Source organism: Trematomus bernacchii, unplaced genomic scaffold, assembly GCF_902827165.1.
Source record: "Trematomus bernacchii unplaced genomic scaffold, fTreBer1.1, whole genome shotgun sequence".
NCBI lineage: Eukaryota > Metazoa > Chordata > Actinopteri > Perciformes > Nototheniidae > Trematomus > Trematomus bernacchii.
Window position 1 is genome coordinate 1,022,463 of NW_022987521.1, and position 6,255 is coordinate 1,028,717.

The 6,255-nt window shown below is 39.7% G+C and overlaps 1 long non-coding RNA gene across 1 annotated transcript in view; it reads right to left on the bottom strand.

Moving 5' to 3' along the window:
* Nucleotides 1-529: 529 nt before the first annotated feature.
* The window catches only part of LOC117472571, a 7,940-nt gene continuing 2,214 nt past the window's right edge, over nucleotides 530-6,255 (bottom strand). Inside the window, exons 2-3 of the long non-coding RNA XR_004554943.1 lie at nucleotides 1,744-1,848; nucleotides 530-568 (exon numbers count right to left, since the gene is read on the bottom strand). This is a non-coding gene — a long non-coding RNA (uncharacterized LOC117472571). The remainder of the gene's footprint in view (nucleotides 569-1,743; nucleotides 1,849-6,255) is intronic.

Below are 6,255 nucleotides of genomic sequence, written 5' to 3' on the forward strand. Positions count from 1 at the left end.
CGATGGCCAGTCCGGGCCTGCCGGTGAGCGTGGAAGTGTGGTCTGCCACAAGCGGGCGGCAGGAGCGGGGCTGTCAGCATCAGCTTGTAGATGGTATTTTAAACTCGATGCGCTCTGAAACTACGGGGCGGCCGAGGACAAAAAATACACATGCTTTAATCGCGTTAAAATAATTAGCGTTAACTTGACAGCCCTAAATAAAACTAATACAAATAGACTGAGTTTAAATGTTTTGCAAACAGCTTAATGTCTATGCTCTACAACAGTATACCTCATCAAGACCAAATGAACCAGGAAGAGGAATAAGACGCTGCATGAGTTTGGCCTCTTACCTCGTACAGAGCTGGTCTGACTGGCTGTCTGCAGTCTAGCTCTGGTTCTGGATCTTTCTCCACACTGGGGACAGGAGGAGTCTCCTGATGGAGGTTGCTGCTCCCAGTATGAGGTGATGCACTGTCTGCAGAACCAGTGTCCACAGCTGGTAGAGACTGGATCCTTCAGGACGTCCTGACACAGAGCACAGCTGGACAGCTGCTCCTCCACAGGAACACCACTCTTCCTCTTCCCTCTGTGAAGATGAACACATCCTTTATAGCACTTTAGGGGAGCTGATTATCACCAAAGGTACAACAAGGGGGAACATTCTAGTTTGATATTTAAAAAAAGTTCTATATAATATCCCTCTGTGATCAGGTAGATATCTTACAATTCACATTATCATAAAACCAAAGAACATCCTGTCTGGATTCATGACATCCCCCAGAGGAGCACAAGTTCACTGCATCTACTAAGACACACAGCTGTATTAACCTGGTGCTTTATAAACCCAATTTACAGAGAATCTGCTGTGAATTCATAGCAATAAACATCTGGAAAGGATGCCTAAGTAACAACAGAATGATACTGATGTGTAAAAAGCCTGAGTTAATGCTTTGTCAGGTCTGTCTCCAACACAACGAGCATACACATTTAAAAATGTTTGTTTTCTGAATGAGATGGGTTTGATTAAAGCTAGGCTAACATTGTAGCTGCTCCATCAGCACTCAGAGTAACTTCATGTAGTCATACGTACAGCAGTGACTATATTGTTAGCACCACAGACAGTCTCTGGTTTAAACAGGTACATTAATAACCATGATTGAATATGAGCTGCTGTAGAGCTCTGTTCTCCTCTCTGATTCCCCTCAGACCGTCAGAGACCACAGGAGCACAATCTCAACACTGACAGGTTTTTGTAACAGAGCGTCACAAACTTTACACTCAAGTTGAAATGTGTCACGCTGCACGAATACGCAGGTGATATGAATTTCCCATCTTCACTTCCTTCGTGTTGCCAGGCACGGATCTGGGTCTTTGCATTGACTCTACATGTAATCTCTTGAACTCTGTTATATCTGCTGATGCTAAACTCAACCAGCTCACCAGGTTGTTGCTATTATTAATAAACATCTTAAAAAGACATATCATAAACATGCCCAAGCAGTTAAATAATGTTTTGGACGATATATTTAGTTTTTAAATCAGTATATATCTAAATGTATTTAAAACCATTTTATACCACAGATACAATGATAATATAATTGCATATTGAATTATCCTCAAATAATGTTAGCTTGCTGTACTCTGCTGCGTGTTTCCTTTACAAACTGCTCACATGATATCATTAAAGAACACTTTAATATATTAGATTACATAAAAACTGAATCCTCTTCAGGTCAAGTTACAGTAGAAACAGACTCTTACTTTGTGTCTGAGGGTCCAGGTTCATTTCTGAAGGATATAGGGTCCCACATAGACTGGTCACTCTTCAGAGACAGACAGCTGGGGACTGGAGACTCTGCTCTCTGTCTGTGGAAACAACACATGTTTTAAACATCATTAGTTTATTTAAAGAGCAGATTTTGATCCATGACTGATCACCTGATTAACGATTTTTAGAGTTTTTGAGTCTTTATTGTGGGTTTCTGTTGTTAAAATTCATTTGAGTGTGAAACGTTTTACATATTTGTATTTTGTTTGCTTAATTTAACACAAAGTCCAACATGTAGAGTGTGAGGATGATTTCACTGGCAGATCATTTACTATTGCTGTAAAGTAATAATTAGGGGTAGTGGTGGTCCAATGGATAGTGAGGTGGGCTGGTGATCAGAAGGTTGCGAGTTCAAATCCCACCTGGAACACCATCACTAGTGTGCCCTTGAGTAAGGCACTTGTCCCTTACGGACAGTCCACACAGCAGTGTTAAAAAAATCTTGGAGGTGGGCGTATCTGAAGCTTGGGGATTTTTTGCGAGCAAGGCACCAACAACCAATCACATGAATCTCCCGCACCCGACATACAAATCAAAAAAGCCCGAAGTAAACTGGATATAAACTCCCCAAACAGGCGAAAACCTACCACTGTCTCTGCCACCTCCCTCCATGCCTGGCTCTTCCGGTTTGTATCCCGGTAGGTAAATAGGGACTGGTCATAAAGCACCGGGTGATTCCCTACCGCTAATTTCTCCTCCATGTTTTGGAATATGAGGAAATGACCTGCGGTATGTCTCTCCCAGCTTACACGCGGTTTGATTGGCTAGCGCTTGAACTGTCAGATTTGCATAAACGGGATTTGATTGGCTGATGCTTCCACCTCAGCCTCAAAAGTTGAACATTGCTCAACTTTTGAATCCTGAGATGCCTGGAAATCTCCGCTCTGCTTCCCACAATGCAGTTCGGCGAAAAGTGAGGCAAAGTGACGTCACCCCATTCAAAGTGAATGGGCAGAAGCGTTAGAAGATTTTTTTAACGCTGCTGTGTGGACGGGCCGTTAGTTACTCCAGGAAGAATGTCCCTGTAATTGGTAATTGTAAAAGTCGCTTTGGATAAAAGCGTCAGCTAAATGAAATGTAATGTAATCAACCCGGTATCACGGCAAGACGTGAACATGTGACGATTTACCATGCTGGGAGACGTGAACATGTCACGATTTCGTCCCTTCAAACGTGACAGTTACACGGTATTGTTGACATGGCCCAACCAGTGGAGAAATACCCGGAAATGCCAAGCAAATGCTCTACCCCGACGGTTGGTTGTTATTGTCAATATTAATATAATAATGATTTATTTTTTAATAGTCACACTCGATTTCGACAATTTTCTTGTTGCCCCAGCTGGTTGACACCTCTTTTAGCAGAAACGAAGGCTACATTAATGTATTAAATCGATGTTAATCCATGTGTGTGTTTGTGGAATTAACGGACGTGACGTTGTGCGATTGCGTTGCCAGGCAACAGCTTCGGTTCATGTTAATTTACAAACTCTTCAACTAGAACCGTAGTGATATTTAAAAACATTTTAGAAGAACTCACGAAATACTTTAATGTAAATTAAAATTTAAATGTGAAGGAATGTGTGTACAACAAAATACACCCTTCATAAGCAATACCGGAAACAGACGTAGGCAAGATCCTCAGCTCGCTGATTGGATGGTTTAGCCGCAATGCACGCTGGGAAATGGGGTTTATGCGATGTGAAATCCGAAAACATTTTTTAAAAATAGAATAATACTTTATTCCGAGTGTGCTTGCTTTTCTCTTTGAAAGTCATCACATAACGGCATTGTAATACACTTTTCGGCTCCATTAAATATGACATATCTGCCATAGTTGTCTATTTATAGAGCCCTGATGAGAAGACTTCTAGACAAACAGGAAGAACTGCCACCAAAACTGAAAACTTGACGTGGATCTTAAATATATAAGCAATTAAACAACATCTTACATTTCTTTTCACACAATACGTCTCCTTGCAGTATCAACACTAATTTGGATGACTTTTATATTTGATCCAATTGGTAGATAGGCTGTATTTACGCCATAACGGTGCACAGCTGATAGAAAGGGACATCTACTGGTTAAAGCACGTTATTGAATTGTATTATTTGTATTATTAGATATTAATAGGATCCCTATAAAGGGTTAGGTCTACTAATAGTTCATTAAAGACTGTATATAATGACTATTTTGCACATCCCTTTCAAGATTTCAAGATTCTCTATTTATAATATCAGTTAAAATAAGTGCTTACACATAGTTAACATTGCTATGTTAAGCACTTATTTGAACTGATATTATACATATGTATTATACTCTTGTAAGATGTATGTAGATAGTATAAGAAATGTGCAGAATATGACAATGTAATGGTGGAGGTACACACATATTGATAGATGTCTTGTAATGCACTGTTGAGGAACCTGCGACCCAAGTTTTTCATTCATTGCATAACGACAACGTAGTTGTGTATAATATGATATGTCAATAAACCTTAGAAAATCTTGAAATCTTGAAAGGGATGTGCAAAATAGTCATTATATACAGTCTTTAATTAACTATTAGTAGAGAATAACAAGTAATGTATATACTTTATAGGGATCCTATTAATATCTAATAATACAAATAATAAAATTCAATAACGTGCTTTAACCACCAGGTGTCCATTTCTGTCAGCAGTGCACCGTTATGGTGTAAATACAGCCTATCTACCAATTGGATAAGATATATAAATCAGCTAAATTAGTGTTGACACTGCAGGGAGACGTATTGTGTGAAAAGAAATGTAAGATGTTGTTTAATTGCTTATATATTTAAGATCCACGTCACGTTTTCAGTTTTGGCGGCAGTTGTTCCTGTTTGTCTAGAAGTCTTCTCATCAGGGCTCTATAAATAGACAACTATGGCAGATATGTCATATTTAATGGAGCCGAAACGTGTATTACAATGCCGTTATGTGATGACTTTCAAAGAGAAAAGCAAGCACACTCGGAATAATGTATTATTCTATTTAAAAAAAATGTTTTCGGATTTCACATCGCATAAACCCCATTTCCCAGCGTGCATTGCGGCTAAACCATCCAATCAGCGAGCTGAGGATCTTGCCTACGTCTGTTTCCGGTATTGCTTATGAAGGGTGTATTTTGCTGTACACACATTCTTTCACATTTCAATTTAAATTTACATTAAAGTATTTCGTGAGGCCTTCTAAAATGTTTTTAAATATAACTACGGTTCTAGTTGAAGAGTTTGTAAATTAACATGAACCGAAGCTGTTGCCTGGTAACGCAATCGCACAACGTCACGTCCGTTAATTCCACAAACACACACATGGATTAACATCGATTTAATACATTAATGTAGCCTTCGTTTCTGCTAAAAGAGGTGTCGACCAGCTGGGGCAACAAGAAAATCGGCGAAATCGAGTGTGACTATTACAAAATAAATCATTATTATATTAATATTGACAATAACAACCAACCGTCGGGGTAGAGCATTTGCTTGGCATTTCCGGGTATTTCTCCACTGGTTGGGCCATGTCAACAATACCGTGTAACTGTCACGTTTGAAGGGACGAAATCGTGACATCTTCACGTCTCCCAGCATGGTAAATCGTCACATGTTCACGTCTTGCCGTGATACCGGGCTGAATGTAATGTAATTATAAAATAAATTAGTCAACAGGATGACTACAATTAGTCGAAAATTAATATATATAAGTACATATCAATAAAAAAATTGATTAATTTTAATAAGAAATTAAATCATTAGCGTTTCAAATATGTTCATTTAAAGTGGACCTATCATGCTATATTTGAATAATATAGTGTAGGACCATACCTATATAGGGCATATTTATACTTTTTTTATTTCAAAATACCAAACAGATCATGCATTTTAGCCACGCCTCATTTCGCTCAATTTGAAAAAAAATTGCTCTGTTTTAGCAAGGGCAGATTCAGTGAGAACAGCACCACCTACAGGCCTGGCATATGTACTACAGCGTCTCCAGCGCTTTCGAACGGCAATGGCCGTGGCTGTCTCCTCCTGATTGGTGGAGTTGGCCCAATAGCCGTAGCGCCACTGTCCTGACGTCAGGACAGTGTTCAAATCTGGATCAGTTTTTATCAGATCCGTTGCAGCCCCTTTTTTAGAGATTTGGGTATGGAGGAAAATAGAGAGGGTTGTGTTTTCTGACACTTGGTGAGTTCCCTGGAACACCGGGGACACATATTCATGTAGAAAAGATGTACAAAAGTGCATTTTGCATGATAGGTCCCCTTTAAATACAAATGACCCATTAATAGGGATAGAAATTGAGTGTGTAATGATCGCAGGCGGTCCTCCTCTGGCAAGCCGGGTGTAATCACACTAATCAGAGAGCCCCGGTGCCGCTACCTGAAGGAGTTGGTGTGTGCGAGTCGGGTGACACACTGAAGCGT